Source organism: Carcharodon carcharias, chromosome 23, assembly GCF_017639515.1.
Source record: "Carcharodon carcharias isolate sCarCar2 chromosome 23, sCarCar2.pri, whole genome shotgun sequence".
Taxonomy (NCBI): domain Eukaryota; kingdom Metazoa; phylum Chordata; class Chondrichthyes; order Lamniformes; family Lamnidae; genus Carcharodon; species Carcharodon carcharias.
Genome location: NC_054489.1, coordinates 33,509,753 through 33,527,696, shown reverse-complemented (window position 1 = coordinate 33,527,696; position 17,944 = coordinate 33,509,753). Strand labels below are relative to the sequence as shown.

Here is a 17,944-nt window from a genome sequence, read left to right as displayed (position 1 = left end):
GCTTTTCTCGTTTTCCATAATATCTACTCCTTTGTCTTAGCATCCACTTATTAAGGATGATGCCTCTGTGCCTGACAGCTCCCATGCTCAGATTTGGATTTTACAGTGCTAACCTGTGTTACTTCCAGTGCATATCTCATTGGTACAAAGGGTTCATCACCATTCATCCCACAGACCACTAACCCAGATTACATAAGGCAAAAAGTCATGTGCCAGTTCACAGATTCATTCCCATAGTCACACTCATGCTTTCCAAGTGCTGGGCATGAGAAAAATGTATCAGGAATGGGTTCAAACCATAACTGAGCCTTGTTCATTTAAATTTATGTTGTGACATTGCTGATGTCTCTCTTTTGAAAGAACCTGCTGAGTTGAAAGTAAATTAATATAAGGAGGCAGAGTACACAAATAACAAATTACCAAGTTAGAGAATAAACATATGGGACCTGTAGATGAAACATGAATGATGTTCAGAACATATTGTTCTTTCAGCCACGTCGTGCAAGCTTGCAATCAGAGGTAAAAACAGAAAAGGCTGGAAATACTCAGCAGGTTGGGAAGCATCTGTGGAGAGAATCCTGAAACATTAACTCTGTTTCTCTCTCCACAGTTGCTGCCTGTCCTGTTGAGTATTTCCAGCATTTTGTTTTTATTTTAGATTTCCAGCTACCACAATATTCTGTTTTTTTTCGATTCCTGTTGCATCTCACAGAGGGCATAGATATAATTTTAGCTCAGGCAACACAACATAAAAGCCAGCTTGCTGTAGTGAGCCTACACCTTAAACTAAAGTTTGACCTTCGTGGCAAAAATAATCTAGAATGACATGCTCTGGCAAAAAGAACTGTTTATTATCTAGATGTACATACATGGTATCCACTAGACATTCATGTCACTTCAGGAGATGATTAATAGGAAGCAATTTACATCAGTCATGCCAGATGCTTGTGTAACAGACTAAACTATCAAACAGGTTTACTCACATAGATAAATCACTTACAGAAGCAAGCGACCAGAGGAGTTGAAGGCAATCCAGATAAAATAGCTTTGAGTCAGCTCATGGGAGTGTTAAACAGACACATATATCAGCTGAGTTTCTTTGGAGAAAATGTTAAAATGAATGGACAAGCACTTCTTAGAAGGGCAATAGCCAAACAATTCCAACTAGTACAGTACATATGTGCTCCAGCCTGATCGAAACTGTTGTAATTTTATGGACAGAAGAATCTATGATATAGCGTGTTGTCTCAGACAAGCCAGTCTCCCAGATTACTTCATTCAAACAATGGACAGCAAGCTCAATAACATCCAAAAATATATGCCAATGACTAAGGTGCCTGATAAATACTTTCTCTGTTAAGGCTAATCTAATTATATTATTGATTAATAGCCTGTTGATGCATATTAGTTGTTACTATCATTTAGGGCTACTTGATTATTAACCAATTTACACATGTGACTGAACAATCAACTAAATTGCCTCGATTGCTCTTTGTCTTATATATACTTAATACAAAGCCAAAGAATACAAGGCATTCTCCCAGTATACAATTGTGGAAGCCTTTTTGAGTCTACCTGTATTAGAATAATACATTTTTAAGTACCACGGTTAAGAGATAAAATACATATAAATATTAAACATTAAAACAGAACCTTTTATGAAATCTGACCAATCTCTGATCCATCACAGTCATCAGTTGTAGATTGCTGCAGGGAGCTTTCCAGCCTTATGCTATTCATGACAAATGCATGAATGACCAAATTACTTTGCCTCACTTGGTAAACTGCATTCTTTGTTTAGAGTGTTCCTTGGTCACGTGCCGCCTTTTCCAAAGCATCCACCTTATTGGGCTCTTTCAATTGCCACAGGGATTTCATTGAATGAACAATTTGGCATGTGTGCAATATTCTCTGAACGGAACCGTAACAGATGAACAGGCTCCTGCTTGACCACGAGGAAGAATATATTAATCCATACAGAATAAATAGTTTAGTATTATTCTATAAAATGTTGAAGACTGGCTCTGTAAAATTGGGAGGTGATAAGGAAATCCAAAATATCTTACAAGAATCCCAATTTGGAGCTGATCACTCCAGAGATATCAAGACTTGCAGTTTAATAGGATGTACTTGTCTCATGACGAATCAGAAGGTCTCTTCAATGAGAATCCTTCCTTCAAGAAGCTCTCAGAACACATTTTTCACTTAGAAGTAGCTTGTGTGACTGGGGGCAAGATTAAAAAAAAAGACAAGCTCCAATTATACTATTGCTAAAGATAATGAACTGAACCAAGGCAGATGCCAGGCAGATGCCAGCACTAGGATCCAAGGCACCCTGGTGAACATCCAGTAAAGGCCTCAAAAAAGGAGATATATATGCCAGATATAGACACCTTCATTTCTGCAAGACAGTGATTTGAATAGTGCTGTTTTAATGCAACTGGAGGAGGGGCAAATCCTGGAGACTCTAAAAATCTACCCTCTCCAGCCACACAAGTCAGTAGAGAATACAATTTGGATATTAGCTAAGGCTGTTTGAGGATGGCTTTGATGTTCCCGTGAACTCTTTGGCTGAATATTTGCTGTTTGTTTTGTAGTAGGGTTAGAATCTGAAGCCTTGCTGATGTAAGGAGGATTTCTTCCTAAATCACTTCACAGTAAATTGAGGGCCCCAGTTGGACAATTGTTGGCAAGCAACAGTGGCATTGATGATGGGCATCAGAATAAAAGGTCTACCACAGGATAAGGGATACTTGAAAATGGCCACTGGTAATCCCTTACATAAGAAGTGTGGAAAATCAAAACTACTTTCCAAAAACAATAATCAACATCAATGGCTACACAATGTTAATAGAAACTTTTTCAAAACATTTTATCAACGTTTTAAAAAAGGACAAGTTACTTAAATAATGATGCTATAACAAATAAAACAATATTGAACTTATTCTCTAGTATACAACAGAAGTGAATTACTGTTGATGATTCATAAAATGTACATTGGAAGGTACTGACAATTTATACGTGGAATCAAATCCCCTTGGGCTCATGTAGTTAGTTAGTGTGAAGCTTCCAACTCTAAAAAGAGAATGATCAATTTTTTACCCTATATACAGAGCAGCTTATTCATACATACAATGCTAAAATAAAAAGGCAGAAATCTGTGGGGGGTACAGAGGCAATAGATAAACAGTGCTATCTCCCCAGTAATAAAACTTAATAACTCGGTTAGCAGAATTAATTCTCTTCAATGACTGTGGTCCAGCAAATTCTAGATAATTGGGGCTGTATTTTCAGGCCTCTGTCCATTTTGGTCAGGCTTTAAAAATGGCGGACGGGACCTAATTCTGAGATTCTCAGTCCCATTCCCATTGGTAGCTATTTTTAGCACTGTGGAATAAGGGTGCGGGTAGCAAGCCTGCATGCAGCCCTCCTGATCTTGCCAACTACATTACACCCCACCACTATTTTCATAGGATCTGGCCCATTTTTGTAGGCAATGTGATTTGTGGCATCTCAGAGTCACTGTGAACCATGGGGAACCCTTCTTAAGTCTCAAACCTTTTGACAGATAAATTCACATGTCATAATGTAATGATGTATGTTAAGTTAAATACGTTCTTAATGCAGTGATTTTTGACAGGGCTTTGTTTAAAAAAGGTAAGTGACTATGAAATTAAGCAGCATTATGGAAGTGGAAAAGTCATCACATGCATTAGAGTACATTGTCCGCTGGATAAAATGCTCTTCTGCATCAAATAGTATTGAGATTCAGATTTTACTACGTCAATTGTACACTGTGTTTTGATCTTTTCATTGATTGACAGGTCAGTCATCTGTTCAGCCTTTGAAGCAGTGCAACCGATGGCCATCTGTTCCACTTCTTCAAAGGTTTTAAGGTATTCAGTTCTGGAGGCTTTGTTGGCATGGTTGTGCAATAGAAATTCATTATGAATGCTTGGTTGAACTCCAAACACCACTAATGGATTCAACTCAGCAGGGGTTATTGATATAGCTGTAAAGGGGACTGAGAGATTTGCTTTGAATGACAGTTTTATGAATTTATGAGGAGGAATGCAGTGGAGTTTCCCCGAGTTCAGTATTAGGACCGTTTCTTTCCTTGCTATTAATAATAACCTAGACTTGGGTGTACAGTGCACAATGACACAAAACTTGGAAGTGAACCATGAGAAAAATAGTGCTAGACTTCAAGTGGGTATGGGCCATTTGGTGGAATGGATGGACACCTGGTAGATGAAATTTGATGCAGAGGAGTGAAGCGATTCATTTTGGTACAAATAATGAGGAAACGGAATATAAACTAAAGGGTACAATTTTCAAGGGGTTGCAGGAGCAGAGACACTTGGAGGTATCTTCTTCTTAGACAGTCCCTTGGGACAGAGGATGACTTGCTTCCATTCTGGTTCCATGAGTTTTGAGAAGGCTGATAATGCCAATGTACGATCTGCACTCCCTGCCACATGCGAGGCAAGTGGTGCTCAGAGGGTTGGGTAGATGAACTGCTGGGAGATGTGTGCACTCTCTCTGATGCCTCAACTTCATCCCTGCATGTTCCTGATGGAAATCTCTCAATGTGTTCAGTGGCTTCCAGGATGAGCCTTCTCCATTTTGCTTGGTCACAAACCAGGGACTCCCATTAGGCATCAAGAATGTTTGACCTCTTCATGGATACTTTGAGGACATCCCTAAAGTATTTCCATAATCCTTTTGGGAGTCTCCTGCCATGACCCAATTCCAAGTAGAGCAGTTCCTTTAGGAGTCTGACGTCAGACATACAAATGACGTATCCAGTTGAGCTAGTTTTGAGTGATCAGCATCCCAGTGCTAGGCATGTTGTCTTGGGAGAGGATGCCACTGTTGGACCATCTTGCCATCAGATTTGGAGGATCTCATAAAGGGACCACTGGTGATCCAGTGCTTTGAGTTGCCTACTTAGGTTACCCATGTCACCAAAGCCTATAGGGATCACTGCTGCTCGGTAAACCATGACCTTAGTGGGTTTGAGATCCTAGCCCTCAATTGGTCTTTTCCTCAGTTGGCCAAAGGTTGAGCTGGCACATTGGAGATGATGCTGAATTTTGTTGTCTATGTCTGCTTTCGTTGAGAAAGAGGCCCCCAAATTATGAAAATGGCCCACGTTTTTCTCGATCTCGCGGTTAATCTTAATTAATGGGGGGAAGAGTTGTGCTGAGGGAGTTGGTTGGAAGGGGACCTTAGTTTTCTGATTGTTTGGTGAAAAGCCCATTTTCTCATATGTTTCAAAGGAGTCAACGATGACCTGGAGCTCAGGTTCTGATTGAGCGCGTGCACACATGTGCCTTCTGCATACTGAAGTTGGAGTGATATTGGTTTTGGACTGAAGGCAGCGTAGGTTGAACAGTTTCCCATCTGTTCTGTAAATTATCTCCATGCTTGCATTCTCAAAGCTGTTTTGGCAGCAGCTACCAAACCTGCGACCTCTACTATTTAGAAGGACAAGGGCAGCAGATGCTTGGGAACACCACCACCTGCAAATTCTCCTCCAGGCCACACACCATCCTGACTTGAAACAGTATCACCGTTCCTTCACCGTCACTGGGTCAAAATCCTGGAACTCCCTTCCTAACAACACTATGGGTGATCCTACACCACATGGACTGCAGCGGCTCAAGAAAGCGCTCACCACCACCTTCTCAAGAGCAGTTAGGGATGGGCAATAAATGCTGACCTAGCCAGCGACACCCACATCCCATGAACGAATAAATTAAAAAAAAGATGGCAAGGCAGTTTGTGAAAGTGGGTAAAGAGGCTTATGGGATCCTGGGCTTTATAAATAGAGGTATAGAATACAAAGTCAATGTGGTTAAGGTGAACCTTTATAAAACACTGATTTGGCCTCACTGGGAGTATTGTGTCCAATTTTGTGCACCACACTTTAAGAAGGATGTGAAGGCATTAGAATGGGTGCTGAAGAGATTTATGAGAAGGGTTCCAGGGATGAGGGACTTACATTACATGGATAGTTTGGAGAAACTGGAGCTTCTTCCCTTAGAGAAGAGAAGCTTAAGGAGGTTTGACAGAAGAGCTCAAAGTCATGACAGATTTAGCCAGAGTAACGAACTGGAGAACACTAATGTAAGATGATTTGAAAATGAAGCAATGGTAACATGAGGAAAACCTTTTTAATGCCGTGAGTGGTTAGGATCTGGAATGCACAGCCTGAAAAAATGGTGGAGATAGAATCAATAAATCAAAAGGGCTTTCAAACAGGAATGGGATAAACACCTAAAGAGAATAAATTTGCAGTGTTACAGAGAAAGGGTGGGGAATAGGATTAGCTGAGTAGCTCTTGCAGAAAATCGGCACAGACATGTAGGGCCAAATGGTCTCCTTTGTGCTGTTATTATGCTGACTTTGTTGCTGCAACTTGATGGTTATTATTAAAGTGGTCATTTCTACAGCATTTCAAACCTTCAAACCTCTTCACTTTTGCAAAGTAAATATACACCTGGGTAAACTATTTCTGCATGTTAGATGTCAATTGGCTGAGTTTCTGTTATACATGGGTGACCAGTTAAATTCTTTAAATTAACACATGACAGAGGAAATATGAAGGAAATTACATAACTATAATACAGTATTAGAAAAGAAATCTATGCAGAGAGTACCCAGAAATATATTGTTAATATTTCTGTCAAAACACTGTGAATGATATTTGACGATAATATCCGTCTGTTGCTTAATCTCAAGTTGAAGTATGTACGTGCAATATAATTGATCCAGTTTATAGTCAGAATCGCACTGAAGAACTCATTGTGACCTCTACTAACTAGACTCATAGACGTCAACAGCCCAGAAGGCCATTCAGCCCATCATGTCCGCGCCAGTCAACAAAGATTTGACTATACTAATCCCGTTTTCCAGCGCTTGGCCCATAGCCCTGGATGCTATGTCAATGCAAGTGAATATCTGAATACTTCTTAAATGATACGAGAGTTTCTGACCCAACCATCCTTTCAGGCAGTGAGTTCCAGACTCCCACCACTCTCTGGATGAAAACATTTCTCCTCAACTTCCCTCTTAGCCTTCTACCTCTTACCTTAAATCTATGCCCCCTGGTTATTGACCCCTCTACTCATGGAAAAAGTGCCTTCCTATCCATCCTATTTATGCCCCTCATAATATTATACACCTCTATCGAGTCCCCTCTCAATCTTCGCTGTTCCAAGGAAAACAACTCCTGCCTATCCAATATTTCCTCATAGCTCAGACCCTCCAGTCCAGGCAGCATTCTGGTAAATCACCCTCTCCAGTGCAATCACATCCTTCCTATAATGTGGTGACCAGAACTGCACGCAGTACTCCATTTGTGGCCTAACCAATGTTTTATACAGTTCCAGCATAACCTCCCTGCTCTTGTATTCTATGCCTCGTCTAATAAAGGCAAGTATCCCATTTGTCTTCTTAACCACCTTATCTACCTGCCCTGCTACCTTCAGGGATCTATGGTTATGTACACCAAGGTCCTTCTGATCTTTAGTACTTTCCAGAGTACCATTCATAGTGTAATCCCTTGCCTTGTTAGCCCTCCCCAAGTGTGTTACCTCACACTTTTCCAGGTTGAATTCCATTTGCCACTGCTCTGCCCACCTGACCAGTCCATTAATATCCTCCTGCAGTTTACGGCTATCATCCTCGCTATTTACCATCCTACCAATTTTTGTGTCATCCACAAATTTCTTGAATATACCCCCTACATTTAAGTCCAAATCATTATGTACACCACAAACAGCAAGGACCCCAGCACTGAGCCCTGTGGAACCCCACTGGAAACAGACTTGCCGTCACAGAAACATCCCTCTACTATCACCCTCTGCTTCCTGCCTCTCAGCCAATTTTGGATCCAATATTCCACTTTGCCTTGGATCCCATGGGCTCTTACTTTCTTGACCAGTCTGCCATGAGAGACATTATCAAAAGCCTTGCTAAAGTCCATGTAGACCACATCAAATGCATTACCCTCATCAGCACTCCTGGTTACCTCCTCAAAAAATTCTATCAAATTTGTCAAACAGGACCTTCCAGTAACAAATCCATGTCAACTATCTCTGATTAATCCTTGTCTCTCCAAGTACAGATATATTCTGTTCTTCAGAATTATTTCTAGTAACTTCCCCACCACTGAGGTTAGACTGACTGGCCTGTAATTTCCTGGTCTATCCCTTCCTCCATTTTTTCATAATGGGGCAATGTTAGCAGTCTTCTGGCACCTCACCTGTGGCCAGAGAGGATTTGAAAGTTATTGCCAGGGCCCCTGATATCTCTTCTCTTGCCTCCCTCAACAGCCTGGGATACATCTCATCCGGGCCTGCGGATTTAATCACTTTTAAGGCTGCTAAACCCTCTACCTTGTTAATTTCCTCTACTACTTCAGAGTCCTCCACCCTGATGTCTATATCTGCATTGCCCTTTACCATTATGAAGACCGACACAAAGTATTCATTGTCTTCTGGGTCCACACACAGATTACCTCTATGGTCCCTAATTGGCCCTTCTCTTTCCCTGCTGTAAGTCTAGGAAAAACTGGCTTGGTCAAAACCAGGTGGCTTACCAGCAAAAAAAAAAATTAAGACAGCGAGATTTATAACCCTCCTATTGTGTTTTGGAGACAAAGAAAAATTAAACTGTTTACATAGAACAAGTTGTTGCATAAAATATCTCCGTTTCCCTTCCAAGATGAGAATCTGGAAACCATCAGCTCTCTCACTAGTATGCCTGTTTCACAAGGAACCAGCCAAAATTTGTTCATTCCAAAATAAATTTACAGAAGTTGTATGATAAGCTATTTACAAGTATCTTAAGTTCTCTCGGAATGAATAATAATGCGGAATGTGAGTTTGCTCTTCCTGGATCATTCAGTGAGAGAAATCTATTGTTCGTTGCCCACAATATCCAACTGCCTTAAACGATTCCAAGATTTTTGCCTCCACTACTCTACCTGGAAGTCCAATGCAAACGCTGATCACTGTTTCTGAAAACTTGCATCAGTTCTAAATTTTGCCTTTCATGTATTTGAATTTGTATCTTTTCACCTATAGTTATAACTTGCACTAATGTATTAATAGGATCCAAGCCAGTTGGTGAAGCTGAAACCAAGAAACAGCTTTTCATTATCGAGCAAGTTTATTCACTTGTTCAATCTCACAACTCTCCTCCCACACAAGTGTCCCAGCTATCCCCTATTTATATGTGCTCAAAGACAATTACCTGTTTCTCTTAATGTAACTGACATGAAATTAACAAGCTTTAACAATGTAATTGACAAGATATTAACATAATGGGCAGGATCTTTAGGTCGGCGAGCGGGTGGGGGGGGGTGGGTGGGGCGGGGGCCGTTCGCTGACATGTAAAATGATGCAGGATGATGTTGGGTGGAACTCCTGACGTCACCCTGCGTCAGTTCCATTTTCAGGTCAGCGGGGACGCAGCCGAGTCAGCTGTGGGCCCACCGACCTGTCAATGGCCTATTGAGGCCATTAATAAAACAATTTAGGTAATTGACAGGGCTGCCAGTCTAATATTAGGGTTGGCGGGCAGGCTGGGAGCCCTGGCGGGCTTAAGAAAAGCATGAAACCTCATCCATGGGCAGGATGAGGTTTCATGAGGGTTTTAAAATACTTAATAAAGGTTTGAGTTAAAGTGATGGACATGTCCCAACTCATGTGAGGGGATATGACAGGGCAACTTTAAAAAAATTTACCTTAAAAGTTTTAATTCTGAGCCAATCTCCCTGAGGCAGCACTTAGCCTCAGGGAGATCAGTGCGCTCTTTCACGTGCATGTGTGAAAGAGCGCACTCCTGGCTGAGAGACCCCCCTCTCCAGCCTGCACAGGGAGCGCATAGCCCATTTGAAATGGCGGGATGCACGCGCTCAGGGGCACTGATCGGAAGTGCGCCAGCCCGTGCCTGATCCTGCACTTCCCCCCGCAACGGGGAGGAAAATTTTTCCCAATGTTCCAGAATAACCTTTTCCATTCGTCAGCTTATAAAATCTATGAGATCCATTCTTTATTGGTTACTTTCAAGTCTGAAAATTCCATAGGTAGAATTTTACGGTCCCCTGCCAGCGGGTTTGCAGGCAGGGGAGCCTGTATATTTCCTGGGGGACCCTCCTGCCTGCCTGAAGTTTTATGGGGGAGCCCGTTTTGAGACTGGTAGGAGGAATTCAGAGGCAGGGTGTGGGATCCCTGGCAGGTCACATTGCAGGGCTTCGGGCACCTCCCTCGAGGGTCCCCTTTACATATAGGACATTCCCCCCCACCCTCATCCCCCCAGTCCAACATCTGACCTCCTCTGGTGCTCCCTCCACCACCCCCTCCACCACTGGCCTCTATATTAAGAGCCCCCCTTCCCCTCCTCGCTGTGCGACCCCTGTACTTACTGGTCCTCGACTCTGCAACTTAGAATCTGGGGACTGCCTGTAGTCCCAATCCTGGCCACTGCTGCCACTGGCACTGCTGGGACTATTGGCCGGCAGCTCTCTGAGGTGGGGCTTCTGCCTGTGTGAGGGGCGGAAGTCTCGCCTCCAGTCAATAGGTAGCGGGGCCATCATGATCGGTGGGGATACATTCCACGCAGACATTTCAGGTGACGGGTCAGGAATCCCTGCTCCCTGAAAATCCTGCACTAAGTTTCTCCGTTTGAACAAACCTGCTGCTGAAATTGGTTGGGGTTTAAAATGATAGGTATGCTTTCAATAAGCAAAAAATAAATGCAACTTTCATAACCAGACTGGATTGCTATCCACGAATTAAGTAACTAATGACTTTTAATTGAATAGGGCAGAGGCAAATGTTTGTTCATACAGGCTTGGTCTGCTTACAAAGATTACCAAGTAACTCATCCTTTTACGATCCAATTAAAATAGATTTATACCAGTGATTTATTCATATTTACAATATACTGGAAATTTACAATGTAATGGACTGGAAACAAACATATTTATTCATGTTTCATTTATCAGCAATGTTAAAAAAGCTGTTCTGGCTACAAATCTGGCTAAGAATGATGCATTGTATTCCTACCACTGGAGGGAAAATATCCCCAAGGCAGAATTTTGGGTTGGGACTCCGATATTGGTTTAAATGGGGATCAGAACCCCGCGTTGTCTGGGGAACAGTCACCCGGCAGTGATTTGCCCCAAACTGTGGCTAGAGAATGGGCCTGCCATCAACTGAGTATGGTGACCTCCCAGCACTGATGCAGCAGCTTGCAGATCCGGTTCAGAGAGAGAGGGCAATTCACTCCCCAACTTTTTAAACTTATAAGTTTAAAAGTGTCTTGAGAACACTGGCCACTATTGTGGGGAACCTATCCATGGGACAGCTGCGGGAGCAGGGTGAAGCCTCAATGCCAGCCTGGAGCACTGGGCCCCGGGTACACTGCCAGGAGGCTGCTTCCAGGGAGCTGACCAGGTCCCCGGTGCCTCAGGAGACCTGAGACCAACTGGAAAATTACAGCAGCCTCTGGCAATAGGTCCTCATAGGCCTTCAAGGACGCTTAATTGCTTACCCGCTGCTTGTGGGCAGGTATCCAGCCCTTCCGCCCCCAATCTGCCCGCGGGTGAATGGCCCGGGGCGGACTGCTGCTGGCAAACTGGCACAAAGGCTGGTGGCGCAGATGTTAATGCTCCCCCCCCCCACCATTGCACTCACCTCATTGCGGCCTAACAACCTTGCCTCCAGTGACAAGTCTCGAACGATAATCTGCTCAAATTCCAAACAACTTCCCCGCGGTAAAGAGAAAATATGTTGTTGTTCATCTCACTTTGGTTTTCCTTTGAAAATAATTTGATTACAAACTGAGTGATTAATTTGAATAAGCTTTCAACTAAAAGTAAAAGAAATAGAAGCTACTAACCCATTGGGCAGAATTTTGTGCCGGTGGGATTTCACGGATTTCCCTGCGTGACAGGGCCGGAAAATTCCGCCCATTACTTCAGAAACCATGAAAAATTAGATCTTTCTCTTTTCAAAAAAATATTCAGGATGCATCATGCAAGTAATCTGAGGCATAAAACGTGGGATGTGTAACATGCCTGAGAGAAACACGGTGGGCAGAATTTTGCCATCAGCGAGCAGGGGGCGTGGCCCACTCACCGACGCGTAAAATGATGCGGGATGATGCCGGGCAGAACCCCCGATGTCACTGTGCCCCATTTAAGTTTTCAGGAAGGTTGGCCCGCAGCAAAATCAGCTGCAGCACCGCTAACCTGTCAATGGCCAATTGAGGCCATTGACAGATCAATTAAAGTAATTAATGTACCTACCTGTCCAACCTTAAGGTTGGCGGGTTGGCCAGGAGTCCCGGTGGCAAATAGAGAAAACATGAAACCTCATCCAGCGGAGGGATGAGGTTTCATGCAGGGTTTTAAAATTTTTAATAAAGTTATTCTGTAAATTATGAACATGTCCCATCTCATGTGACATTGTCACATGAAGGGTGCATATTAGGGAATTTTTTTTTCTATTTTTAAAACTGTCAGCGATCTCCCTGAGGCTGCACTTAGCCTCAGGGAGATGTGCGCTCTTTCATGCGCATGTGCGAAAGAGCGCACTCTCGCTTTTGGGGAATCCCCCCTCCCCCCCACACAGGGAGCACATAACGCTTCCCGCTGGACGTCATGCTGGGCGGGCCTTAATTGACCCGCCCACATAAAATGGCGGCGGGACCCGCTTCTCCGGTGGGGATCGGCTCCCCACCCGCCGGAGATTGGGTCGGGTCCTCCTGCCTGGCAGGCAGAAAATTCTGCCCAGTGACTTTGAAAATCCTCACTGGAGGATTTTCCTCACCTCATGTCTGAGACTGCTATCGACTGATTTTCCAGCCCCATCATGGTCAGAGATTCGGTTGCCCAGCCAAAAGTCCCATTGACTTTCGGTAGGACTGGGCGATCCTGGTGGCTGGCGGGGCCAGAAAATCCCAGCCGTTGATTGTTATGATCAGACAACGACTCCATTATCATTGTATCATGCAACAACCAGGATGGTCGCAGGTGAACCAGATGGGCCTCAGTGTTTTTACATCTAACAATTTGTTTATTCTTAAAACCTATTTATGAAAGCAAACACAAGGCAGAAATGAAAGCTTTTATAACTTCAGTCATGAAGGTAGATAAGAGAGATTGGAGAAGTTATGGCTGTTTTGCTCAGAGCAAAGAAGGTTGAGAGGTGATTTGGTAGAGCTATTCAAAATCATGAAGGGTCGGGACAGAGTAGATAGGGAGAAACCGTTCCCACTCGTGAAAGGATCGAGAATGAGAGGGCACAGATTTAAAGTAATTAATAAAGGAAGCAAAAGGGACATGAGGAGAAACTTTTTTTTTAAACGTAGCAAGTGGTTAGGGTTTGGAATGCACTGCCCAAGTGTGGTGGAGACAGGTTCAATTGAAGCCTTCAGAAGGAAATTGGACTGTTATCTGAAAAGGGAGACTGTGAAGGGTTACAGGGGGAAGGCATTGGTACTGGGTGAGTTGCTCATTCAGAGAGCCAGTGCAGATTCAATGGGCCAAATGGCCTCTTTCTGATGTAACAACTCTGTGATTCCGTCTGTGTTAACACTCAGATAAAAAATAGGCAAAGTTCTAAACTTGGTGCAGTAACCAATAATTAGTTTAAAATAGTGTTCAGAAATTACACAATGCACAGCAACAGCAATTTCATGTATATGTTATGCAATAACTTAAAAAATAACCAGAGTTGCTGAAATATTGGTCAGGTGTTGAGAATTTTAAAATAATTAAAGTTTTGCCAAACTGGAGCAATTAGATAAACCATATATTCAAGGTGCTAAAGCCATTGTCAGTGCCAGTATTTCCTTTTAAATAGTTTAAACAGATAAGTAATGCCATTATCCAAAAGAATACATCTGGTTACTATCTGTCTTATCTCACTTGGGAAATGTGTACTTGGGAAACCCTCTCTATGAAGCCAAGGACATTTCAGTAAACATGTTGTGGTTTAGAATGCAGAACATCTTTGATGTAAATACCATAATAGAATACATTCCAATACACCAGTTCTGTACATCACATCATGGAAAACATTCATAGACTGCAAAATGCACCACACTTTCAGTCCTATTTTCAGCATAAAATACTGTGCAAAAATTTAGCTGGGCATATTCACCATAGACCTCGCTCTGGGGAAAAACATTGAATTTGAAGGGAAGCAAAATATAATAAATATCATTTGCAAAACATTTGAAACTGAATTATTCAAATAAAATTTCCCAGCAAAACCACAATATGGTCCAAAGTGAAATGAAAATCTATAGACAACACAACCAGCACTTGTAAATACTTCACCTTTTGGACTCATGACTCGCCACTTCCAGGCTGAAAACCTCGTATTTTAAGAATTACTGAGAACAAAATTCACCCCTTCAATTCCAGACAAAGCTCAATGTATTGAGAGAGTGATTGAGTTCTGTAGCCTGGCCTGGCATTTCAGTCTTCCAGCTGGACTAAATGTCGTATCTTTTCACATGGAAATTATTATGTTACAAACAAAAGGGCCTGGGATAGTGCATTAGTCACACTACTCCCAGCCGTTCTTTTGTAAAGGGAGAGTCCTCATGACACAAAGGACAAGCTTGTGTGCATGCAGCACTGTGCACATTTTTGTTTCCCAAACCTCTTTGACACATAGAAGACTAGCCAAGTATTCAGAAAGGATTCGGGGGAGTAAAATAACCTTTACTCCTACTGTCTGAAGCTGAAGCTTTTAATTGGAAGGCAAAACCTTCCTTTTGGTTTTGCCCATATCTTAACCAAGTATCTGAGTGTAGCTTTCACTGAATGTGCGGTTACTGGAGCTCCTCTATATTATCCACGACACCTCCTTTATATATCTCTTTTTTTAAAAATGCAAAAGCAAACACCTTCCACTAAATGAAAAGCAATATATACTGTGGATGCTGGAAACCTAAAATAAAAATAGAAAATGCTGGAAATACTCATCAGCTCTGATGAAAAGTCACAGATTGGAAACCACGTTATCTTTGTTTCTCTCCAGGTTGCCAGACCTGCTGGATATTTCCAGCATTTTCTGTTTACATTACCATCAACTAAACTGTGCTTTTGCACAAAACATTACACTGATTGATTTGTATATAAATTGAATTACATTGATATTTTTGAAAAAAAAACATATTGCAAGCAGTTTGTTTTTATGGGTCGCTTATGAACATAACATGGAGGGAGCCTTGGCGACCAGGTATAATTTTTAAATCAATGTTCCCATTAATACCTCAGGTTGTCATTACTAATAGAGCTTGGTATTCTGATCAAAATTTATCCACAGTAAGGAAACAACACTACAAATAACTCCTTCTAAATCTGCTAGGCCTGTAAAATTCAAACAGAGCACACCAACCAATTTTTAAAAAGCAACAATTGGCTTCGAGTTACGTAGGCATCATGAGCTGGGTTTCCATGGGCTCAGGATTTGCATGAACCCCATAGGCCGCAAGTTTAGGAGATCTAGATTTGATAGAGGTATTCAAAATTATGAGGGGTCTGGACAGAATAGATAGGGAGAAACTGTTCCCACTCATGAAAGTGTCAAGAACAAGAGGGCACAGATTTAATATAACTAGTAAAAGAGGCAATAGTGATATGAGGAAAAGTTTTCTCATGCAGGTGTCACGACAGCAGGAAGCTTGTGACTGAGTAAGAATAATCTACAACTTCGCCAGCTAACCACAGACATATTAAACTGTTTAAAGAAGACCTGTTTAAAAAAAAATACAGGAAAAGACACTAATCAAAAAATGGTTGCCACAAGTCACCTGATGTCTGATACTGTAAGTTGACCACTTTTCTGGAGCATTTCTATATGAAATGAACTGCAAATCTGATGCATGGAATTTTATACCTGGGGGATGTCAAGGTCCACTTCAAACAGGGACACTCTTGAAAGGAAGGCATTAAAAATGCCAAGTGCTGGACTTTGATCAGCTATATTTCTATCAAGACAATCGGAACTGCTAACCAACTAGATGCTCATCAGACATTCAAAAACCCCTGCAGAAGTCAAAATAACTCTGTCTCCTGTTGAGAGAAATCAGAGGTTTTTGAGATGAATAGATCAAAAAATGGGATTACTTGGTCTACAACAATAAATGCAAGACAAGCTAATTGAATTCTTCTCTGGGAATATAGAGGCAAGAGTTTTAAAAACTGGTTCTGCCAAACAGAATCAGGATGAAGAGGAGAAAGAAACAATGCAGTCATCTGAAACCACTGCTGGGAGAGAGCAGTAAAGATCTCTTTCTCTCGTTCTCTCCCTGAAGCTAAAAGAGTGTCTTCAACAACGTGCAGACCTGAATCAAGTCAACTCCAGAATTCTACAGGAAACCAACCAACTTCAAACAGCTGCAACATTCAACAATCTATGCCTCAAAGACAAGCCAAGGACTTAATCATATATTCTTTTAGCTTTTTATTGGACTCTAAATGTCTTACTTTGATATCTGTATCTCTGTGTCATTGTGTCTTTATTTTTTGGGGGGTGTTTAGTAACTCATAAACTCACTCTTTCTTTGACTCAAGAAAACCTGGTTTGATTGGCTCCTTATTAACAAATAAATATATTTGGATTGGAAAAGGCATTTTCAGGGAAAAGAAATCTTAAAACCTTCGTTGCGACCAACAGAGAGGGCTGAATAGAAGGGGAGCCAGCTCACTTCTCCTCACCCAGTCATAACACAGTGAGTGGTTAGGGTTTGAAATACACTGCCTGCGAATGTGGTAGAGGCTAGTTCAACTGAACCATTCAAAAGGAAATTGGACTGAAAAGGAAGAATGTGCAGAGTTACAGGGAGAAGGCGGGGAAATGGCACTAGGTAAGTGGCTTATTTGGAGAGCAGGTGCAGACACGATGGGCCGAATGGCCTCTTTCTGCATCGTAACAACTCTGATTCTGTGATTCTATGTGGCCTTGACAGCTAAGGATAGTACAATGAAAAATCTCCAAAAATCACCAAGAATGTTGAATCAATTAAATAAAAACATATTCCCTGGTAAGCAAGCCACTGTAATTTATAGCTCTTAATTTGGTCATTCAGGGCAATTAGTTTGACTTGAAAGCTGAAGTGCAAAAGCCACATTCACTCTGAAAGAGTCAAAGGTACAATGCCATGCAGTACACTAGTCACAACTCAATACCCACTTTGTAACAAAATGTTCTCATGACTATCATTCTTAATAGCTAGCATACGTTCAGATGCCTTGGGTTCATGTTCTTGACGTGTTGTGTCATTTTGCTGTAAGGTTATATCAAGTGCACATCCTCCTTTCATTAAATCTCAGAGGACATATGCACTTGGAGTATTGGTGCTGTCGTTCAGTTTTCAGGAGAATACTGAAGTTTCCAGGGTATGTGTCGTTACGAGGCAGACAAATTATGGACCATAACTTCTAGCTGGCGTTGGAAAGAGATGGCCCACAGCAATTAGAAGAAATAAATACATACTTACCTGCCTTTGAAATTTATGCTGACACTTCCGTTTGCCGGAGCTGCTTGGGGTCTGCATTGAAAGACTCTTGCAGGCCCCAGCGAAGTGCAGCTCCGGCAGATTCAAGGAGGCCATGCCCCCTTTTTTATGGAACTTGCTACCATAAAGAAGCTAAGTTTAAAGGGCCAGGGAAATTGACAGGCCAGGAGGAACACGTGTCTCAGGTAAGTGGATAGGATTTGAGGGTTCGGAGGACAGGGACAATTGGGGAGGGGGTCAGAGTGCATGGGGGGGTGGTGGCGCTCAGAGGTCTGGGTGGGTGTGGTGGGGGAGGACATTGGACGTCAGGTGGTTGGAGGTCCGAGGAAGGTGGGAGTTTTGGGGGGGGGGGGGGGCGGCGGTTGGAGGTCCGGCGGTGGTGGGGGTCGGA

General features: G+C 42.4%; 1 protein-coding gene across 2 annotated transcripts in view; it reads right to left on the bottom strand.

Annotated features, from left to right (window-relative positions):
• Nucleotides 1-17,944, bottom strand: part of LOC121269152 (gap junction gamma-1 protein-like) — a 97,352-nt gene that overhangs the window by 27,016 nt on the left and 52,392 nt on the right. The window contains exon 1 of one of the 2 annotated variants that reach the window (XM_041173663.1): nt 14,363-14,410. The exons of the other annotated variant lie outside the window; for it this stretch is intronic. The gene's annotated coding sequence lies outside the window, so the exon portion shown is untranslated. Of the gene's footprint in view, nt 1-14,362; nt 14,411-17,944 lie in introns of those variants that run through there. 2 annotated transcript variants of the gene reach the window in all.